We start from the raw sequence: 23,656 nt of genomic DNA on the forward strand, positions 1-23,656 counted from the left end.
ACTAGCTGAAATCTACTTTAATCCTTATTTTTTACATTCTCATTCTTATAAAATACTTCAGTAGGAGGTAATATTAGGATGACCAGATGTCCCGATTTTATAGGGACAGTCCCAATTTTGGGGTCCTATTACTCCCTCCCTCATTCCAATTTTTCACATTTGCTGTCTGGTCACCCTAGGTAATACTGACATAGTACTTTGCACATATTAATTAATCCTCATAGTGCTGAGTGGTAGGGATGTAATATTATATTCCCATTTTATAGAGAGGGCAATTAAGGCATGGATTGAGGTCCAGATTGCACCCATTGACTTTAGGTGATGAATGATTTGAGCAAGGCCATGAGAGGACATTGTCACAGCCAACATTAGTACTCAGGAATTTCTAGCTTCCAGTCATCTGTTCAGACTGCACCTCTGCTTCTGTGGGTAAGTCTACACTGCAAAAACAAACCTGTGGCTGTGATTCTCAGACAGAGGCTGGAACAATTTGTATAGTGGGGGTGCTGAGAGCCATTGAACCAAACTGTAAACCCTGTATGTAATGGAAACCAAATCAAGCCAAGGGGTGCGGCAGCACCACTATTTGCAGCACCTATGGTCTCAGAGCCCGTCAACTGATGGGCATGTGGGGCTTGTGCTATGGATCTAAAAATAGCAGTGTAGAGGTTACTGCTTGGGCTGGAGCCTGGGCTCCAAAACCAGGTGAGGAGGGAGGGTATCGGAGCCCAGGCTCCAGCCTGAGCAGGAACGTCTACATGGCTCATGAGAAGGAGTGAGAGGACTTAGGCTCTGAGACTCTGTCACAGATTTTTTTTTTTTAAGTGTAAACGTATCCTGGGTCACTTTTATAGGCTGTGATCTTTGTTAACTTTATTTCCTTCTCCATCCTGTGGAGCCAATATATTTACCCTCCTTGTTAACTCTTTCATGAACACAAGTTGAAATCTCATGCAAGCTCTGTTCAGGAGAAAGTCCTTCTTTTCGTATGTGGATATCAGAGTTCAATGACCAGATTCCGTAACTAGAGCATGGCCTCTGTATCAAGGGAGGCTAGGCATTGTAAAGTGCCCTCCAGATGTCGAGTTGGGCACTCTTCCACCACGTGAGCTATTGTCTGCCCTGCCCTACAATCACAACATGAAGAAGAAATCAAAACCAATGCAGCACGTAGCTGAGGCAACTCTGGACAAGCCAGAGAGTAGCCTGTTAAGCCTGGTCCAGTGGACAAGGAGGCAGATGCAGCGATGGACTCCTGAATTTTCTTAGGGTACATCCACACTACCCGCCAGATCGGCGTGTAGCGATCGATCGATTTATCGTGTGTAGTGTAGATGCAATAAATCGATCCCCGATCAGTCTTCTGTCGACTGCTGTACTCCAGCAGTGCGAGAGGCAGAAGCAAAGTCGACGGGGGAGCAGCGGCCGTCGATCCCACACCGCAAGGATGCGAAGTAAGTGATTCTAAGTCGATCTAAGATACGTTGACTTCAGCTACACTATTCTCATAGCTGAAGTTGCGTATCTTAGATCAATCCCCCCCTAGTGTAGACCAGGCCTTAGTGTGTTAGACTTTCCCACCAATGCTTCTGCTCTACAAGAATGTTGTTTTTAGCTCTCCGGCAGGGCTGATCATCTGTGCATGGTAAAGGGCAGTAGCGCTCTTGTCCAGGAGTGCATGAGCTGCTGTAGCAGAGGGAAGTCAAGTGATCAGCCATGGCATCACACTCACTAAAATCCTTTGGCAGGCTGGGGTTGTGTAATGTGTGTGTGGGGGTCACATCCTGCCCCTGGGGGGATGGAAGAGCCGGGGGGGGGGAGCTGAAAGCGAGCATGCCCCTCCCATCCACTCCTCAGTGGCAATTCCTATCCCATGGGGCTGGGCCCAGCTGCCTCCCTGGCCTGTTGACTCTCACCACAGTGTCACATGATGCAGGCATGCAAGGCCTTGCCCTCACCATGGCCCTCCATCCCTTTCCTGGCCCTGGCACTGCTGGATCATTTGCATCAAGCTGGGCAGGGGCAAGTCAAATAAAATGATCTAGCAGGCCAGATACAGCAGCTAGGCTACCAGTTGCCCATCATTATTTTAGGCCCTTATCCTGCTGAATCATGCACACGTCAACCCAGATCCTCAAAGATATTTAGGCACCTCTCTCTCACTGATCTCTGTGGGAGTTGAGCACCTAAATACTTGTGAGGATCTGGGCCATCCAACTTTACATTCTGTGAATAATCCCATTGGGTGAAGGCAAGTATATGAGTAAGTCTTTGCAGGCTTGGTTGTTACTGTAAATCAAAATATTCATTTTCTTGTTACTTTATAGAAAATATATTTATAGTGTTTGATACAGAAAAACAAAACAAGCTTTGACTGAGAATGTTCTGTGTAGCCCAGCTTAAAATTCAAAGACTTTGAAATGTTCTGTTGTCATACTCCTTTTGGATTTTGCTGAACTAGTTCAGTTTCATGGAAAAAAAGCCTGTGAAATTTTGCTTTTGAGCAAAAGCCTAGATATTTTAAAAAACTGAAATAATCTGACAAAGATTTTTTTAACGGAAACAAAATGTTGAAAACATCTGTCTTTTCATGTAAAGCCATTATTTTGGGGTTGAAGTGAGGAGGAGAAACCACAAGAGAAAAGTGTTGGGATTTAAACAAACGCCTGTGTTTGTGTGTACAAACATACACACACACATATATATATATATATATATAAATAAAATTTCATGGAAGTATTTTTGTTCTTTTGGCACAACTTTAGCTGCAAGTGAGCGGTCAAGAAAAAGATTTCTAGTTGTAAATAAATGGGCTGAGAGTGACTGGGTAGCCCATGGTATTACTGATGGGTGACAGAACCTTTCACAACAGCATCATTATTATTGTTATTAATTATTTCTATTGTAGACATACACAGAAGTCCCACTTAAGCTAAATCTCCATTATACTAGGGGCCTACAAATATATAGGATGACTTAGGTCTGTCCGCGGGGAACTTGAAATCTAGCAAATGTATGGAGTTTTACACAGCCCTTCACATCTAGGTTAATGGCTTGCATGTCTTTAATTCAGGGTGGGAGGGTCTGAAAGGTATTTTTATCCGATGGCTGTTTAGTGGCCAACGTAAGATGAATTTGTTTTACAATTTCTTTTGGACAGATGTACACATAACAAAAATATTGGCCCCACTAAGACTCAATCTTGATTGTGTCCTGAGTGGTACTGAGTGTTCTCAACTCCCAGTAGGAATTCATCACCATGCAGGATCAATCTTTTATTATCCTTCCTTAGCAGTCTCACCGGAGAGACCAAAGATTAAGGCTATGTCTACACTGGCACTTATGCTGGTATAACTTATGTCACTCAGGTGTGAAAAAAGCAGTTACACCAACAAAAGCACCAGTGTGGACTGCACTATGTTGGTGGTGGGAACAGCGCAGCATTGGTAGAGCTGCGCCACTCTAAGCTCTCTAGTGTAGACATAGCCTAAGTGGTTAGAGATACTGAGCTACCCTCTCATGCCCATAGGTTCTCTCTCCAAAACAAGGTTGATACACATGGTGGGATGAAAAGAAATGGAACTGACCCTGTGCATGCTGTACTTCATTTGTGGATAAATAAAGAACTTCACTGTCCAGTGCCGTCAATCCAATACCTATCCCTACCCCTTAAATTCACTTCAAATACAAATATTGAATATAAGAAAGACAGGATGGGTGAGGTAATATCTTTTATTGGACCAGCTTCTGTTGGGTGAGAGAGACAAGCTTTTGAGCCACACGAAGCTCTTCTTCAGCTCCGGGAAAGGTACTCCTGGTATCAAGGCACAATGCAATTTGGAACAGATTGTTTAGTGTAAGTCAGTGGTCCCCAATGCAGTGCCCGCGGGTGCCGTGTCACACGCCGGGGCATTTACGTGTGCCTGTCTAGTGACACAGTGAGAAAAGTTGTGCCCAGCAGGGCAGAGAAGCCGCAGCCCCATACCTGCCAGGGACAGAGCACTCCGGGGCTGCAGGCCGCCGGTGTTTTCTGTCCCCGGCACACCCGGGGCCACGGCTTCTTTTTGCACTGCCAAAACTGCCCCCGCAAAAAAAAAAGAGCAGCTCGGACTGCCACCACCCAACCTACCAAAGCGCAAAAAAAAAACCCAACCCTCTCTGATTGTGCTGCCCCAAGAATGGACGGAATGCAGCCCCTTAGCATGTGCCGCCCCAGGCATGTGCTTGCTCCATTGGTGCCTGGAGCCGGCTTTGTATGTGAGTATTCTTCCGCTGCACTGATCCTGCTGTTTTCTCGTGCTTTGCGATTTATTTATTTTTTAACATTTTGCCCCAAAATGAGTGATTCAATTAAAAGACAAGTACGTATTATTGCAATGCAGAGTGGGAAGAATCCGATTGTTTTATTGAAAATAAAGGGAAATATGTTTGCTTATTGTGCGGTGGTACTGTTGCAGTGCCGAAAAAACATAATATCGAACGCGATTTCCAAACTAATCACAGCTCTTTTGACATTAGCCATCCACTTAAATCTGAGTTGAGAAAGAATAAAATTAATCAATTCAAATCAAACCTATTTGCCCAGCAATCTGTTTTCACTAGACAAGTGGTAAAGTCTAGAAGTGCTACTATTGCTTCCTTTAAAATTGCTCATCTGCTCGCAAAGAAGAAAAAGCCCTTTCAAGATGGTGAATTGTTGAAGGAAGCATTTTTGACTGGTGCTGATTGCCTGTTTCAAGGATTTCCTAACAAACGTGAGTATTTGTCGGCAATACAACACAGTTACGAGGAGGATACATGCAATTTCAAGCGACATCCAAATTCATCTAAAGGATGACTTGGAAATATGTGTCTGGTTTTCACTTCAGTTTGATGAGTTGACAGATATATTGGATACAGCGCAGTTGGCAGTTATGGTGATTATGGTGTTTAGTGACTTCACTGTAAGAGAAGAGTTACTAAAAGTATTGCCTATGAAAGGGCGAACAAAGGGTGAGGACATCTATAATTTATTCACATCATACACAACATCAATTAGTATGCCACTACACAAGCTGTCTGTGATCACCACTGATGGGGCACCAGCAATGATGGGCTGTGCCAATGGATTCATTGCACTCTACCAGAAGAATGAATCCTTTCTGAACTTTATGTCTTATCATTGCATTATCCACCAAGAAGCTTTGTGCGTCAAAGTTCTTTCTTTTCAACACGTCATGAATGTCATTATTAAAATAATTAACTCTATTCGAGTGAAACCTTTGCAACACCGACTTTTTAAGGCCCTGTTAGAAGATGTTGATGATAAACAATCTGATCTTATCTTGCATACAGAAGTACGATGGCTGACCAAAGGTAAAGTTATTGCATGTTTTTTAAGCCTAATTGAAGAGATCAAAGAATTTCTGAAGTCCACAAATCAGAACTTCGAGCAACTAGAAGACTTCAGCTGGTTAATGGGCTTGGCTTTTCTTGTCAACATCACTGACAAATTGAACCATTTTAAATCTTGAGCTCCAGAGAAAAGACAAACATTCAAAGCAAAACTGATCTTGTGAATGTCACATATGAAGACGAAGTCTCTTGAACATTTCCCAAGTATGAAGAAAATGGTATGTGACAGTGATTTTAACCCATCACCATTTGTTATCCACATTCAAACACTTCTGGAAAAATTTGAAAAGAGATTTCAACGGTTCACCATCATTGAGCCTGTACTTGCCTTTCTTGTGAATCCTTTTACTCGCCAAATAGAGGTAACAGAAATGGCTACATCAATTGTGAGTATCGTTCACGTAAAACAGAAGATGTGGAACTGGAGATTTTGGACCTTCAAAATGATATTGTTCTAAAATCCAGCACAACAGATGAAAACTTTTGGAATCTGGTTGACCAAAAAGAGTTTCCTGCCTTAAAAAATGTAGCATACAAAATAGAATCTTATTTTGGTTCCACTTATCTATCCAAAGTTCTGTTTTCAACAATGAACATCATAAAATCAAAATACAGATCTCGGCTTACAGATGCCCATCTTGACGATTGCTTACAAACGGGAATATCATCCTACTCTCCCAACTATGAAAAATTGGCTGAAGAAATGCGGTGCCAAAAATCACACTGACTTTAATTCACATGGTTTTTCCTAATAATTATACCTATTTTCCATTAAATGCTGATGAGCCCGTATGATTAACTTGTGTTTAACTTTTTTTCATATTTGTTTGTTTATTGAAATCCAGATACAAGTAACAATACAAATAATATTTTTAATTAACCATAACTGGATATCTATGTTAAAGTAAGAATAATAAATATATTTGGATCAGCAGTTCAACAACGTTCTACTTTTTTTAAATAAATAAGATGAAAACTGTTTATGATATTTATTTTGTAAAAACTCCTTAATTTTTCTTACAGGTAGATAAAAGAAAGCAAATTCACATGGTAAGGTGAAAGAGTAATTGCTGAGTAATTTAATTAATGCCTTTTACATGTAAAATTACCTTTTTATCTTATGGATTCATATATTATGTAATATTAAATATGATGCTTTTTGTATTATTTAATGTACAAATGCAAACTAAGCCTTGAAAAATTGTTGGCGCCCGCCCCACTCTTCTGAAAACATGACTGTGCTATTGGCCACAAAAGGGTTGAGGACCACTGGCATAGTAGTTAGCATATATAGTAAGGGACCATTCAGGGTAGAGTGGGCAGAGCTGAAGAAGAGCTCTATGTGGCTTGAAAGCTTGTCTCTCTCACCAACAGAAGTTGGCTCAATAAAAGATATTACCTCATCCACCTTGTCATTCTAATATCCTGGGACCTACATGGCTACAACTACACTACATACAAATACTGACTATATGCAGCTAAAATTCCTTCAGACAATGAATCATTGTTCGGTGAAAAGAATTCTGCATAATGGGAAAAACAATTACATGGATTCTGAATCACTCAGCAACAGTCATGCTGGGTCAGTAGTTGGATGGAAGGCTTCTCAAGACAAACCCAGAGCAGTACAGGAAAGAGTGCAGATGATTCAGTGAGTGGCTGTCTTCTCTCCTGAGGGGTAGATGGCAGCTTTTCTGCAAGCTCTGAGAATGGGGTAGTCTGTAGTGGCCCTGCCCTAGGAGCACACCAGGAGCCAGATTGTAACTCACAGAATCACACTCTGGTCATGGTTCTGCTCTTGGTCCAGAGGGGAAGGAATCCAGGCATGTCCTATATCTGGCATAGATTAATTACCCTGCTGTGTGTGCTCATCCTCCTGTGGGGATGGAGTCAAGGCTCCACCCTATCCCTATCCCTGCCAGGCCATTCCTTGCCCAGCTGCACAAATGTTAATGCAGGATCCAATTAATGCTGTTTTCCATTCTGTGCTGCTACCAGCAGTCCAGGCAGCCACTAAAGACTAGTAAGGGGGCACCTTACTTAAATGGGTCACAAACTGGCCCTGAGTTAGTAAGGAACCGATGCCGCATCTTGGTGCTGATCTAGGGAAATCTGTGCTGCTAGAGAGGTGTCATTTGGATTAAATGTCAAACCAGACTCTTGACCCCTGTGATAATTAAAAATATCTTTACAAATCGTTTCAAGGTAAGGACATAACCCCACTGTCCTGTCCAAACTGGGTAACTAAACCCCACTGTCCTCTCCAAATTCCAGTTTGAGTAATTACTTATCACCCTACTTAAATAATTCCCTCTCCATTTAAGTTAGAGACAGTCTTTTTCTGCACTCTCTGTCCTAAACTCTGCAGTATTTATCCCTTTTATTCTCATCTAGCTCTGTCTGCATTCATATTACAAAGGGCTTTGTGCTTCTTTGGGATGAATTTCTATATAAAAGTAATGCACTGATACTGTTTACTTAATATAGTTCAAGTTCAGGGATTCTCGCTTTTCTGAAGATCAAATTATTTAAGTTAATGAGCAATTTGGCCTTGCCATTCAGGACTTTAAATGAAGAGCACATGTTGAATAGTCATTCTCAGCTCTTTGTAGGAGTATTTTGAAAAGAAATCCAAAGCACACATAAACAAACAGTGTTTATTACTCTGTTTTATCAGATTATCTGCATTTCATTTCCTGAACTAAGTAGCTACAGTCTGTTTGCACTTCTGACACTGCAAATCCCACAGACTGGTCCAAGAATACAGCTGTCAGTTTGTTTTCAGACTGGACTGTCAAATGAAGAAGCGGGGGGAGAAAGAGAACTTTCACAAACAGGTCAATCCAAACAGTGAGAATGTTCTCAGCTGCCTTCATCAAAGGGGGAAGCTGTGTCTGAGGCCTTTATCGCTGCACAACAAAGGCATATTCTTATAGCAAATCTCTTCTATGACAGTGATGGAAGGCAGGTAGGGATCAGTTTTCCCTTCTTGTATTCTCTCCAAACCTATGACACCAAAAAAACAGTTTTGGAAGAAACACAGAATCTCTAGAATGCATTAAACTCATGCGTCCTTTAAAAGCTATCAAAAGCATGTTCTAAAATCAAGGAGCTAATTTTCCTCTGATATACATTGGTACAAATTAGAAGTGACTTTTCTGAACTCATTGAAACTGGTGTGACAGAAGAATCAGGCCTAGACCTAGAAAAACAAGTTCGGCTCACAGCATGAAGTCAGACTTAGGTAGAGAAAAGTCACATCTCCACCCCAAAGGGAAATACACCTCTACCTCAATATAACACTGTCCTCAAAGCCAAAAATCTTACCACATTATAGGTGAAACCGCGTTATATCGAACTTGCTTACATCCACCAGAGTGCGCAGCCCCGCCCCCTGGAGCACTGCTTTACCACATTATATCTAAATTCGTGTTACATAGGGTCATATTATATTGAGGTAGAGGTGTATAATTGGCATCAAGGCACTCAGTGCTATCGGTTTAGGTGTGGGTGAAGGCTGTTGGGAAAGCCACACCACTACCTGTCCCACCTTGCAGATAGGAGCATGTGATGTATCTTTTTGGAGCTAGGTGTCATGTGACAATTGAAAAGAATCACAGAAAATTATTTTCTCCCATCAAAAAATTTTACTGGAGCAAGGAAAACAGTGTACTCCCTAATGCTGCACTGCCTCTTTTTGCTTCATTGCTGAGCTCCTGCCTAGAACCTACTCCCACCGTTCCCTGATCTTGACTGACTTCCTGCTGCAAATACATGTATTCTCACGCCAAGATGATGTCCAGTTTTAAGGTCACCGGACACTGCACAAGAGGTCTCTCTGTGACAGTCACAGACATGGCACTGGAGGTGGGAGATCAGCAGAAAGAAGTTGTTTGGGGATTGACAAAGCAGTGAAATCGGATAAGATCACTGAGGGATGGAATACAGAGGGAGAACAGAAAGGGACAAAAAGATAGGTCCCAGAGTGACACAAAACATTAGAAGGAAGGAGAAAAAGAAGCAACAGAGCAAAGCAAAAAAGGGATGTTTAGAAAGGAAGGAGAAGAATCAACCTAGCCCAAAAATGCAGAAGTCCAAAAACAGACTGTTGATAATAAGGGAGTGATAGACTATGTCAAAACAATGAACAGATTGATGAAATTAAGTATAGAGAAGAGGCCAAGAGCAGGTCATTAGTATAATTGGTGCACAGTCACTGTCACAGTGGAGTAAAGGGGGTGGAAGCCAGATTGCAGAAGACCTCAGAGGGTGTTAGGAGATGCACTCAAAGACCTCCAAGATGAAGGACATGAGTTGGAAGTTGGAGAGGAAGAAGGAGTCAAGGAAGGCTATTGTAGGATAGGGGATACAATAACATGCTGGAGACAGAGGAAAAGGAGCTAGATGACAGAAAGAGAGAGAGAGAGAGAGAGAAAGAAAGGGTACGATGGTGGAAATGAGAGGAGTCCAGAGGGTATAAAGTCCAGGGATGACGAGATGGATGAAGCGGGACAATAATCAGTGACAAAATGTTGGCAGATGGGATGGGAAGAAAAAGAAGGAAAATTCTCTACCAAAGGGAAGAAAAAGAGAGTTCCCTCCATATGGTAATAATTATCTCCTTGACAGATTTGGCAAGGTCTCTGGCCAAGAGGCAGGCAGTGCTGCGATGAGAGGCGTACCAGCTATGTTAAATTTACGTTAAGCAAGGAAGGAAAAGACTTCTGAGAAATCTCTTGTACATTGAGGGGTTTTTTTCAATTTTACAAGGTCCATTTGTTGACCAAGCCTGTCTCTAATGTAACCATGAAGGGTACTGTTTATAACTCACTATAACAAAACAGTTTGTAGTCTACCTTTAACTGTGTAAACAACTGGACATTATCCCAAAGCTCCACAGAACTAACATCTGTCTTCCATCTTTTCCTTCCTTCTCTTGATCTTCTTCCCATTTTCTGGGACTGTTTTTCCTACTGACAAAGAACCCAGACTCCTGTGCCTATTGATTTTATAGCATTCTCTCAAGGCCATGGATTAAAACACCTATCTGGTTATCTACACCAGCTTAAACTGGAAGACCAGAGTTAAGCTAATATTCCTGGCACTGCTGATGAATTAAAGATTTTCACAATCATTTAAAACTGCCTGGCATTGTTATTAAAGGACAAATGAACGTCAGTGGGCCAGGAGAGCCAACTGAACTTATCAGTCCCAATGTTTGTAAGAGAGGCTGCCTAACTGGATGTCTCAAAGGATGAAGCACAAAGGAACCAGAAATGATAACCAGAGATAGACTTCTTGTTTCCTGGTCTTTTGCTCATGCTTGTCTGTCTATGTTGGTCCAAGAATTAATTGGTACAATGATGATAAATGGTTTGAATGAAGGAGCATTTATTCTGCTTAAATTGTGCAATGGTATATGCTTATGTCTTCAATCTCACTTATCAAGGAGTAAAAATGAGAATTTAACATCAATTTTATGCTTTGCTTAGGGTACACTTTAAGCCACTATATGACCCTACCGTTTATCTCATAAAATATAACTAATTAACAAAACAGTGGGAGAATTGGTGGAGGGAGGCGCCATTGGCAGTCTTGCCAACCTAAACTGTTCAAAAACCATGAGAGTTATTTAAAAAGCATGAGATTTTTTAAAATAATTAGCATTTGGTTCTTTTTCTTTGAACCTTTTGGTTTTGTGTTTTCAAGTTTTCCACTATCAACTATGCAGGCTAGAGACTTACATTATAAAATAAAAGATTCTCGTGTGATTACAGGAGCTGGCATTTTAATAAAAAACACCAAATATTGCAAGACTTGTGTTAAAACCACAAGAGTTAGCAACATTGCATGAGGGCTGTAGGCACAGGGGTCAGAAAAGACAAGTTAAAACTATTTATAGTAGCACTGAGATAAAGAGAGAAATTAATGGAAGAGAAAGTCTTCGTGGTCCTAAAACTTCAGGGATATTAAAATGATGGTGAAACAGAGGACACAGATGCAAGGGAAGAACCAAGATAGGGGATTGGTGGATGGGCAGAGCAGTTCAAGTGAGGAATGAAGGAGCCAAGTGTGGCAAAGAGGTTATGGGTCTATTACAGGTGTGGGTGGGTGAGCTTCTGTGGCCTGCAATGTGCAGGAGGTCAGACTAGATGATCATGATGGTTCCGTCTAACCTTAGGGTCTATAAGAGGATGAAGTTCAAGGTAAAAAACATTGAATCACCTGCATAGAGTATGGACAGAGAAAAGTAGAACAAGTTGAGAGTTGCAAAGAAACTGGATGTGGGGAATAAATATATGGAACTATATTTATTTATATACAAATAAATATCTGTAACTCAAAGTAATTCTGACTGGGAAAGCAGAACCACAAACATGAGAATTTTAATAGGTCTCTCCCTGGAAATAATTAGCAGAGGCATATTGGTAGAAATCTCAACCTTAAGGTTAAAACAACAGGTGGAGCTCATTGTATTCAGTTGTTTGCCATTGTGTTTTATTTGTGTATCCTGGCGTGTTTTGTATGATGTCAGTTCATGAAGAATGTTTATGAAGATAAAAGACTGTAAATGATTTCATAAGCCTTTTTATGGCAGATGTGTGTAGCATGATGAAACACAAACAATAGTACTTATGATCATAATTTTCCAGTTGTTTAATCACATTTTCTTGTGTCAGTTGAACAGTTGGGGTACTGAAATTATTCGTAACACCACATTTGCTATCAATGGCCTTTCTGTTTGCCAACCTCACTCTACACAGATAACTGTTCACATTCAATGCGATCATTTGGGAAGCTGTGCTGAATCTTTGTTGGGCATGATGTCTCCTAGTTCTGTTGCACTGTCCCTACTCTTCTATTAGCTCCAATGGGGACACAGGCTGGCAGTCAGTCAGGGAGGTGTTGGGGAAGGTTCTGGAGGAGCTGGACACTGCCTGTATGGGGGCACAAGGTGGCAGTCAGTCTGGGAGGTGGCAGGGGAAAGTTTTGAAGGAGTTGGAGGCTGTATGGGGGCACAGGCTCTCAGTCAGTCAGGGAGGTGGTGGGGGAAGAGTCTGGAGGAATGGGGCACTGTCTGTATGGGGGCACAGGGTGGCAGCCAATCTGGGAAGTGGTAGGGAAAGGTTCTGAAGAAGCTGGATGCTGTCTGTATGGGGGCACAAGCTCACAGCCAGTCCCAGAGGTGTTGGAAAAGGGTCTGGAGGAGCAGGGTGCTGTCTGTATAAGGGCACAGGCTTGGAGTCAGTCAGGGAGGTGGTGAGGAAAGGGTCAGGAGGAGCAGGTGACACCAGTCAGCTCTGTATTCTTGGGGAACCACGGAGCAGGATCCAGCCTGTCTGACTCATGAAAGACACCCCCTCCAACCTATGCTTGAATCAAAACCAATCAGAAGACTTACAGAATGTAATGAAAAGGTGGTGAGAGACACATCTAAACCCTCCTGACAAGGGTGACAAGATTAAGGCAACTCTCCTAGCCTCATCTGCATCAAAAATGGGACAGGGAGGCATCTCTATTAGCATACAGAATGGAGAACATAGATTCCAAGGCAAGAACTGCACTGAATTCTGGGACCAGAAAAGCAGGGAAGCACTGCATGATGGGGGATCTCTGCTCCAGATGTTAATGAACCTAAGTCTGCACACACCCAGCTCAGCAGTTATCAAACCAATTCTAATAATGAATCTTCATTGATATCCAAAATACTGAAGCTACCTAATTGCATTGTGAGCTCCCTTGAAGGACCACCACCCAGGAATGATCAGTTCCTATTGTCTAGCCTAAAGAAAACCCTTGAGTCATCAGTTTACCCATAAACAAATCTAGTGCTTTCCCATGAACCTTTGTTGTTTCCCTACAAAAAAACCCAACCCACATTCAGGTAAGTGTTCTGATGCATGGATCCAAATTCTGCATCAGTTCCACTGGGACCTCATCTTCTCCTGACAGATCATGCTGGAGACTGTGCCTGTCTCCAGCACTCAGGGCCTTGAGCTACCACCATCACCTGGAAGCCCTGACTAGGTAAAGCTTCATGGAGTGGTGAGATGCCATCTCTTTCTCTCTGTTTTTTTTTCTACCTCGGGTATAACTTTTTCACCCTGACTTATTTGATCAGGTATAGTTTTCTATATATGACTTTTGTAATCTTTTATAATGTAACTTATGTTTGTTTAAGCTCTCCTTGTGTGGTTATCACTATTATTCAATAAATAACCTCTATGGTTAAACTGGTTGCTTCCCTCTCTCTTTCTCTGAGCTTTACTCTTTTGTGTTTCTGGCTTCCTCATTTACTCTTCAACAACTTTTTTCTTACCTAAGCTAAAGACCCCCGCAGCACCCAAAAATACTGTGGGGTTTGCTCATCAAGTGGGTTACTACCAGAACTACTGTAACGTGAAAGTGGGGATAGGGACGTGCTGAACCTGTGACATACGAGGGTTGCAGCTTGGAAGTGCTGTTCGACCCTGCCTGCTCAGGCTTACTCTATTCTGGTGCTGTACCTGTGACATATAAGGATGGTAGCTTGGAAGTGCTGCGAGAGAGAGAGAGAGAGAATGAGAGAGAGAGAGATTCTGGGGCTGGAGGCACCCAGCCTTGGGGAACCTAGGTCCTGCAGGATAGCTCCATTCGGAGGGGACTTGCAGAAGGGGGAAGTAGCACTCCATATGAACACACAAATGACACAAGCAGTGCATTCACAGAATTACAGAAACACCTCCCTCCCCCTCCCCGAAGAGTAACCCTAATAAATGAGCATACCCAAAGCAACGGGCACATTGTGTAACACAGGGTGCTGTCTGTATGGGGGTACAGACTCACAGTCAGTCAGGGAGATGTTGAGGGAAGGGTCTGGAAAAGCAGGGCACTGTCTGTATGAGGGCATAAACTGGCAGTCAGTGAGAGAGGTGGTGGGGTAAGGTTCTGGAGGAGCTGGATGCTGTCTGTATGAGGGTGCAGGCTGGCAATCAGTCAGAGAGGTGGTGGGGAAGGTTCTGGAGGAGCTGGACGCTGTCTGTATGAGGGCACAGGCTCTCAGTCAGTCAGGGAGGTGGTGGAGGAAGGGTCTGGAGGAGCAGGGTGCTGTCTGTATGGGGGTTTGAGATTCTCATGTCATTATAGGCCCGTGCTGCAGTGACTGAAGGTTTAAGGGATTGCATTGATTTATTTTTAACTCCTCCTCCTGGGTTCCCCTTAAGTGCAACAAGTGACCCAGTATTGGTGAGTGCTCTAAAGTCTGCCCTGGGGAATCAGCACTTTCCTCAGCTTAGACATAACCCCACTGACTGGCTTCTAGTTCCCTTCAGTTGACTTCATCTCTCAGTCCCAGTCTATTTGCCCAGCCAATCCTAGTCTCCCCATTAACCAGGGGTGCTGGAACAATTTTTATAGTGGGGGTGCCTAGAGGCATTGAACTAAACTGTAAACCCTGTATATGTTGGAAACCACTTCAAGTCAGAGAGTGCAGCAGCACCCCCTGCACCTCTAGTTCCAGCACCTATGCCCTTAACTCCCAGTTTTCCTCCCCCATACCAACGTCCAGTCCCAGTCTTCCCTTCCTCTCCCCAGACTCCTTGTCTCAATCTACTAACCCTCCACTCACAGGTCTGACTCTTGTGCCCTCTGCATTTGATTCAGGCAGCTTCCTCCTCCACACTGCCTGGGCCCAGCAGCATGGTCACTGAAAGCCCAGCAAAGACAGGTTCCTTGCTCTCACTTCCAGTGTCCAAACCTGGACTCAGTACAAAGCAGCTGGGCATTGCAACTGCAGGGAAAGTTCTGCTCAGCTCTCTGCTGAAGAACACTCTTAACCTCTTGGAAAACTTTGTTGAACATGTGTGAACTGTGACTTTTCAAAGGATTATAATTTAGCCAAATTTGGGTGGATTTGCATTGGAACAACAAAAGGCACATCCCTGACATAACGGAATGGGTCTGCTAGAGCTATTCAAAGAAAAGATCATTAGAATTTTTTACCATGGTCAAAACAACGTATTTTCAGAAACAGATGAAACAAACACACACACACACACAGTGGAAATACCTAGAATGATGTATTTGAAATGAAAGTACACAGGTCATTCAATTGAGTTCCACCATTTTCTGTGCACAACTACTTCCCTACAAAGTCCTATCTGCCTGGCCTCCCTGGTTGTATCCAAGCATGATAGTGAATGATGAACTTACACAGGGCCACCCAGAGGATTCAGGGGGCCTGGGGTCTTCGGCGGCGGGGACCCCCCACTTCGGCAGTAATTCAGCGGCGGGGGGTCCTTCCACTCCAGGACCCGCTGCCAAAGTGCCCTGAAGACCCGCGGCAGGGACCCCCAGCCACCGAATTACCACCTAAGCAGGACCCGCCACCGAAGTGCCGAGTCTTCTGTGGTAATTCAATGGCGGGGGCTCCCTGCTGCAGGTCTTCAGGGCACTTTGGCAGCGGGTCCTGGAGCGGAAGGACCCCTGCCACCGTAGACCAGGAGCAGAAGAAGCTCTGGGGGCCCGGGCCCCGCAAGAGGTTTCCAGGGCCCCCGGAGCGAGTGAAGGACCCTGCTCCAGGGGACCTGAAAAGCTCTCTTGGGGGCTCCTTTGGGGCCCGGGGCCTGGGACAAATTGGCCCCACTTGATCCCCCCTCTGGGCAGCCCTGAACTTACAAACAAAACTACTGTATCTGTCTTTGTTTATCTTATTTGAATGTCATGAATGGACTCACCTATTCACATACATGCTCACTTATCTTCTCTTTTATTCTCCCTCATAAATATGAAGTATCATGGATCTTATAAAAACTTCAGATCAGAGATATTATCAAATTACTGGTAATTTTTTGTTGTGTTGATATTCAGTAAGTTTATTACTACTAGCATGTTATATCCTTAGGCTTGGCAGAATTAGATTCTTATCAATGCCATGGGGCATGCCTGCCCCATCCACTTTTGGGATGGGGCAAGGGTCCTTATAGCTTCACAACCAAATCTGCACAAATCCTCTGGGTCCTGGAATTGGTCTAACAGCCAAAGCCAATAAAGTCGCCCTCTCTATTGGGGAGGTTGGGTGGAGGGGTGGCCAAACTCAATAGAGCTGCCCTCAGGGACTATGGGTCAGAGTGGCCAGAACCAGTCGGGTTGGTGAGGTGGGATGCCACTCCTTGGTGGGCGGTTGCCAGGGTAGGGGGACTTGTATCCTCCCTCTCCTCCGGGTCCCGACCCATGGCCTTGTCGGTGGTGGGGTTGCCCACCACCAGTTCAGTGGGGATCCTACCGAAACATGCCTAGCTAGTCTCTGGTTCTACAATCACCTCCCCACAAGGATTGCCTGGGTTGCTTCCTACCCGCTTCTCCATGGCTTGTCTTCTCATGGTTCCCACTGTGGCTTCCGGAGCCTGAGGGTCATGGGTCCCCACCATCTGGCTGGCCTCCTTGTCATGAAGTGCTCGCAGTCCTTCAGCAGGAGCTTGCAGCACACCTCCTTCCTCTCTGGTGGTCAGCCCTGAATGAGCTGTGCTGCTCCCTTTTATACCTGGTCTCCAGCCAGAATATGCCCAGGACGGTTGAGGGGGTGTGGCCTCCTTATCCCAAAGAGAGGAATTAACCACTGCAGTCCCGGTGCAGGGCATTCATGCCTCATCACAATCAGTAAATGTCTGTAAACAAATCAATTTCACCATATACACACAAACCAATTAAAAAATATTTCCATCAATAATAATTTATATTTTCCTATAGGCAAAGTAAGAAAAATACTGCTTGAGAACTTACTGGAGTTTGATTTAAGGATATTTATTCTGTATACCTGGACATGTAATGTTGACAATTTGTGTTTTAACAGTTGTAAAGCTTTAAGTTTGTGAATCTCAATGGCCACTGTCATTAAATAATTATTGTTCAATCCTCCACTTTTCTTTGATGCCCCCCCCTAATTTTCTGCAACTGCAAACATTTAAATAAATAAAAATTGGAAAAAAATGCTTTAAAATAAAAATCAATATCTGTCACCATTATAAAAAATAAAAATCTAATTCTGTCAAGCTTATGTATCCTCATTGGAGGCTTAAGTAAAACACTTGCCAGCCTAGCATGTTATGTGCATAGTTAAAGCTATTACTTTTATATTATAATTCATATTTAAAGAAGACCCATAAAGCTCTTTTCTTGGAATGTACTCAGTAGAAGCAGTCTGTTCTTCTATCTCAACGGAAAATGCATGGTGCACCATATAATGCACTGTGGTGACATAAAACGTCTGCTAGTGGACATGATTTAACCCTCTGGCATTTTACTTCTTTTCCTCTGCAGTACTATGTTCTGGAATTCAAATAACTCTCACTCACTTATCCCTGTGAGCATCAGAAAAAAACACCCAATCCTGGTGGATTACCCAGTTCACAGCTGACACAGAAAGAGACTGATCCTGCATTCTTTTCACACCCAAAATTTGATGGAAATAGAGGGCCAAATTCTCTGTTGATGTAATTGGTTACACATCCACTGACTTCAATAGAACCCAGCAGAGAATTTGGCTTTGAATGTGCAAGAAATGCAAGATTGAACCAAAAAGTTTTTCTACTTGTTTTTAGGAGGCAGTGTAATCTGGCCAAGATGTAGATTCATACCTTTCCTCTTGTGAAATGTTCCATAGAGTCTTTCTAATGACCACAAGTGGACAGGACTCTAGTTTATTTTCCTCTGCAGCACAGTGCTTCCTTCCAACATGTGGGGCATTCAATAAGTATTGACTCACAGGGAAGAATGCCATTCTATGAATTATCAACACCACTTACTGAGGCACCTGATTATTCCTTGAAGGTCAAATCTCCCATCCAAATCTTAACCAGGCCTGGTCCTACAGCTTTTTATGAGATCACAACCTAATTTACATGGTTGCCAACTAGAGGATAATTCTGTATAATCACCATGTTTTAAATAAATAATTAAGAATAAATATATTCTCCATTATAGAGTCAGGTTAAAATTTACCAGATAATAGGCAACTATCATAGTGCAAGAATAATTTTCAGTGCATAATCATTAAGATAAGACTGTACAGTTAACAAATACAAAATATAAAGGCAGGTTATTAAATGTCTTCTATTTTTTAACTTGTGCCAGTTGAAGCTCAGAGCTGCCTTTTAAGTGTCAAAGTGTTACTGTTAAATTCATAGAATCATAGAAGATTAGGGTTGGAAGAGACTTCAGGAGATTATCTAGTCCAACTCCCTGCTAAAAGAAGGACCAACATCAACTAAATCATCCAAGCCAGGGCTTTGTCAGGCCGGGCCTTAAAAACCTCTAAGGATGGAGATTCCACTACCTCCCTATGTAACCCATTCCAGTGCTTCACCCACCCTCCTAGTGAAATAGATTTTCCTAATATCCAACCTAGACCTCCTCCACTGCAACTTCAGACCATTGCTCCTTGTTCTGTCATCTGCCACCACTGAGAACAGCCTAGCTCCATCCTCTTTGGAGTCCCCCCTTTGGGTAGTTGAAGGCTGCTATCAAATCCCCCCTCACTCTTCTCTTCTGCAGACTAAATGAGACCTTCTTGGCAACAAGGGTACACTGTTGACTCATATCCATCTTTTTGTCCCCTGCAATCCCTTGCAGTCCTCTTTTCTGCAGAACTGCCACTTAGCCAGTCGATCCCCAGCTTGTAACAATGCATAGAATTCTTCCATCCTAAGTGCAAGACTCTGCACTTGTCCTTGTTGAACCTCATCAGATTTCTTTTGGCTCAATCCTCCGATTTGTCTAGGTCACTCTGGATCCTAGCCCTACCATTCAACGTATCTTCCTCTCCCCTCAGCGTAGTCATCCGCGAACTTGTTGAGAGTGCAATCCCCATCATTCAGATTATTAATGAAAATGTTGAACAAAACTGGCACCAGGACTGATCCCTGGGGCACTACGCTTGACACTGGTTGCCAACTAGATATCGAGCCATTGATCGCTGCCCTTGATATTGATATTGAGCCCAATGATCTACCCATCTTATAGTCCATGCATCCAATCCATACTTCTTTAACTTGCTGGCAAGAATACTTTGGGAGACCGTATCAAAAACTTTGCTAAAGTCAAGGTATATCATGTCCACTGCTTTCCCCATATCCACAGAAACAGTTATCTCATCAAAGAGGCAATTAGGTTAATCAGGCATGACTTGCCCTTGGTGAATCCATGTTGACTGTTCCTGATCACCTTCTTCTCCTCCAGGTGTTTCAAAATGGATTCCTTGAGGACCTGCTTAATGATTTTTCCAAGGACTGAGGTGAGGCTAACCAGTCTGTAGTTCCCCAGATTCTCCTCCTTCCCTTTTTTAAAGATGGGCACTATATTTGCCTTTTTCCGATCATCCAGAACCTCTCCCAATCACCATGAATTTTCAAAGATAATGGCCAATGGCTCTGCATCATATCAGTCAACTCCCTCAGAACCCTCGGATGCTTTAGATCCAGACCCATGGACTTGTGCATGTCCAGCTTTTCCAAATAGTCCTCAACCTGTTCTTTCACCACTGAGGGCTGCTCATCTCCTCCCCATAGTGTGCTGCCCAGTACAGCAGTTTAGGAGCTGACCTTGTCTGTGAAGACAGAGGCAAAAAAAGCATTGAGTACTTCAGCTTTTTCCACATCATCTGTCACTAGGTTGCCTCCCCCATTCATTAAGGGTCCCACACTTTCCCTGATCTTTTTCTTGTTGCTAACATACCTGTAGAAACCCTTTTGTTACCCTTCACATCCCTTGCTAGCTGCAACTCCAGTTGTGCTTTGGCCTTCCTGATTATATCCCTGCATGCTTGAGCAATATTTTTATACTCCTCCCTAGTCATCTGTCCAAGTTTCCACTATGTGTAAGCTTCCTTTTCACATTTAAGCTCACCAAAGTTTTCTCTGTTAAGTCAGTCTGGTCACCTGCCATATTTGCCGTTCTTTCTGCACATCAGGATGGTTTGTTCCTGCTCCCTCAATAAGGCTTCTTTAAAATACAGCCATCTCTCCTGGACTCCTTTCCCCCTCCTATTAGCCTCCAGGGGATCCTGCCCATCAGTGCCCTGAGGGAGTCAAAATCTGCTTTTCTGAAGTCCAGGGTCCATATTTTGCTGCTCTCCTTTCTTCCTTTTGTCAGGATCCTGAAATCAACCATCTCATGGTCACCAATGCCTAGGTTGCCACCCAGTTCTACTTACCCTACCAATTCTTCCCTGTTTGTGAGCAGCAGGTCAAGAGGAGCACAGCCCCTAGTTGGTTCCTCCAGCACTTGCACCAGGAAGTTGTCCCCAACACTCTCCAAAAACTTCCTGGATTGTCTGTGCATTGCTGCATTGCTCTTCCAGCAGATGTCAGGGTGATGGAAGTCCCCCATGAGAACCAGGGCCCATGATCTGGAAACTTATGTTAGCTGTCCGAAGAAAGCCTCATATACCTGGTCTGGTGGTCTACAGCAGAAGCCCACAACAACATCACCCTTGTTGCTCTCACCTCTAAACTTAACCCAAAGACTCAACAGACTTTTTTCCAGTTTCATACTGGAGCTCTGAGCAATCATACTGCTCTCTTACATACAGTGCAACTCCTCCACATTTTCTCCCCTGCCAGTCCTTCCTGAACAGTTTATACCCATCCATGACAGTGCTCCAGTCATGTGAGTTACCCCGCCAAGTCTCTGTTATTCCAGTGACATCATAGTTCCTTGACTGTGTCAGGACTTCCAATTCTTCCTGCTTGTTTCCCAGGCTTCTTGCGTTCGTGTACAGGGTCTTAAGATAACTAGCCAATTGCCCTGCTTTCTCACTATGTATGAGGAGGCCTCCTCTGTTGCACTCTCCTCCTTGTATTTCTTCCTGGTATCCCACTTCCCCACTTACCTCTGGGCTTAGGTCTCCATCCCCTGGAAAACCTAGTTTAAGGCCCTCCTCACTAGATTAGCAAATCTGCCTGCGAAGATGCTCTTCCCTCTCTTCATTAGGTGGATCCCATCTCTTCCTAGCAACCCTTCTTCCTGGAACAACGTCCCAGGGTTGAAGAATCCAAAGCCCTCTCTCCAACACCTCCTGCGTAACCACGCATTTACCTCCACAATTTGATGGTCCCTACCTGGACCTTTTTCTTCAACAGGGAGGATGGATGAGACCATGACTTGTGCCTCAAACTCCTTTATCCTTCTTCCCAGAGCCACGTAGGAAGTGGTAGCGGTCCAAGGGCTCAATCAGTTTCAGCAGGCACTCACATTCTGAATTTTAGCTCCAGGCAAGCAGCACACTTCTCAAGTCTCGTGGTCAGGACAGTAGATGGATGACTCCATCCCCCTTAGGAAGGAGTCCCTGACCACCACCACCCATTTCCTTCTCTTGGGAGTGGTGGTCATGGAACCACCATCCCAAGGACCATGCATCCCATGCCTTCCGGTCAGTGGGGTCTCCTTCTGATCCCTTCCATCAGATAACTCTTCCAAACCATTCTCCATTGTAATACCTGTGCAGAGACCTTGAAAACAGTTTCTGACCTCTATCTGCACTGAGAGTACATGGGTTCTCTTATTTCTTCTTCTTCTGGAGGTCACATGCTGCCAATTTTCTTCCCCTCTGCACTGCCCTCTCTGATTCTTCAGGATGCTGAGTCTGCAGTACCAAATGCTGACTTCTATCCAGAAAGTCTAAATTTTCTCAATGCAACACAGGGATTCATACTTGGTAGTCCTTTAACCCTCTTGTCCAATATGGAGACTAGCTTGCACTTCGTACAGATGAAGTCACTTCTATACTCTGAGAAAAGACAAACATGGCACATCCTGTGCAGGTCACAACAGCTGATCGCTTGCTATCCATAACGCCTTCCTTCTAAGAGCCTCTTCAAATGTTGTATTTATTGGTCAAAGAAGCCTGAAAGGCAAAAAAAGAAAAGAAGAAAACATCATTGGTGGAAACTCCCCCTCCAAGGCAACTCCCAGGCAAACTCCCTCTGTTTGCCTGTCCTCTGTTCACTACTCACTTGGTTCGTAACTGGTTGCTTTTTTATAAGGCTGCTGGCTCAAAGCAGTTGACTCAGCTCAGAGCTTTCCCTCCAATCAACCACTCAAGGCCCACCTGGAACAGAGCACTCCCAACTCTCACTTTTCAAACAAACAACCACATGGTCAAACAGTCACACTTTTCAAACAACCAGCCACATGGTCAAACAGTCCCTGAAACTAGCTCCAGTCAACAAATGGTCACAGCAGACAGACACATGAATATTCACCTCACCAACTCACAACACAGCCCCCCTAATGCAGAACTCACTGTAGCTCCTCTTGGATGGTTCCCAACTAAACTCCATCTGTTTTACCTAACTTATCCAGATCCTCAGCTCGGGTACATTGGAAAGCTCCACTGAATTCAATGGAGCTATACCAAATTACACAAGCTGAGGATATGGCCTATTTTATTTGAATACCAGAAGCCATATCAATGCTGCATTACACTAAAACCTTTAGAAATTTTCTCTAAAATTTATGCACACAGAAAACAAAGTTTCAGCTGTTTACAAAGGTCACAGTCAAAACAAAGCCTATTTAACTAGTTTTGCTGCTATAAATGTAAATGTAATGGAGATATCCTATCACCTAGAACTGGAAGGGACCTTGAAAGGTCATCAAGTCCAGCCCACTGCCTTCACTAGCAGGACCAAGTACTGATTTTTTTCCCCAGATCTCTAAGTGGCCCCCTCAAGGATTGAACTCAGAACCCTAAGTTTAGCAGGCCAATGCTCAAACCACTAAGCTATCCTTCCCCCCCCCTAAAAAAAAAAAAAGCAGGACCAATCCCCAGACAGAGTTTTGCCCCAGATCCCTAAATGGCCCCCTCAAGGATTGTACTCACAACCTTGGATTTAATAGACCAATGCTCAAGCCACTGAGCTATCCCTCCTCCACATGGAGCTTGATTTCCTGCAGAACAGAATTCAGGAGGTTAGTGACCGTTAGCACTGAAAATTCTTATATACTATGCCAGTGGTTCTCAACCAGGGATATGAATACCCCTGGCTGTACACAGAGATCTTCCAGGGGGTACATCAAACCATCGAGATATTTGCCCAGTTTTACAACAGGCTACATAAAAAGCACTAGCGAAGTCAGTACAAACTAAAATTTCATGCAGACAATGACTTGTTTATACTGCTTTATATATTGTGCACTGAAAAGTTAGTACAATATTTATATTCCAATTGATTTATTTTATGATAAAAATGAGAACTGTTTCAGTAATAGTGTGCTGGGATACTTT

The sequence above is a fragment of the Gopherus evgoodei genome, chromosome 5 (genome assembly GCF_007399415.2).
Source record: "Gopherus evgoodei ecotype Sinaloan lineage chromosome 5, rGopEvg1_v1.p, whole genome shotgun sequence".
Taxonomy (NCBI): domain Eukaryota; kingdom Metazoa; phylum Chordata; order Testudines; family Testudinidae; genus Gopherus; species Gopherus evgoodei.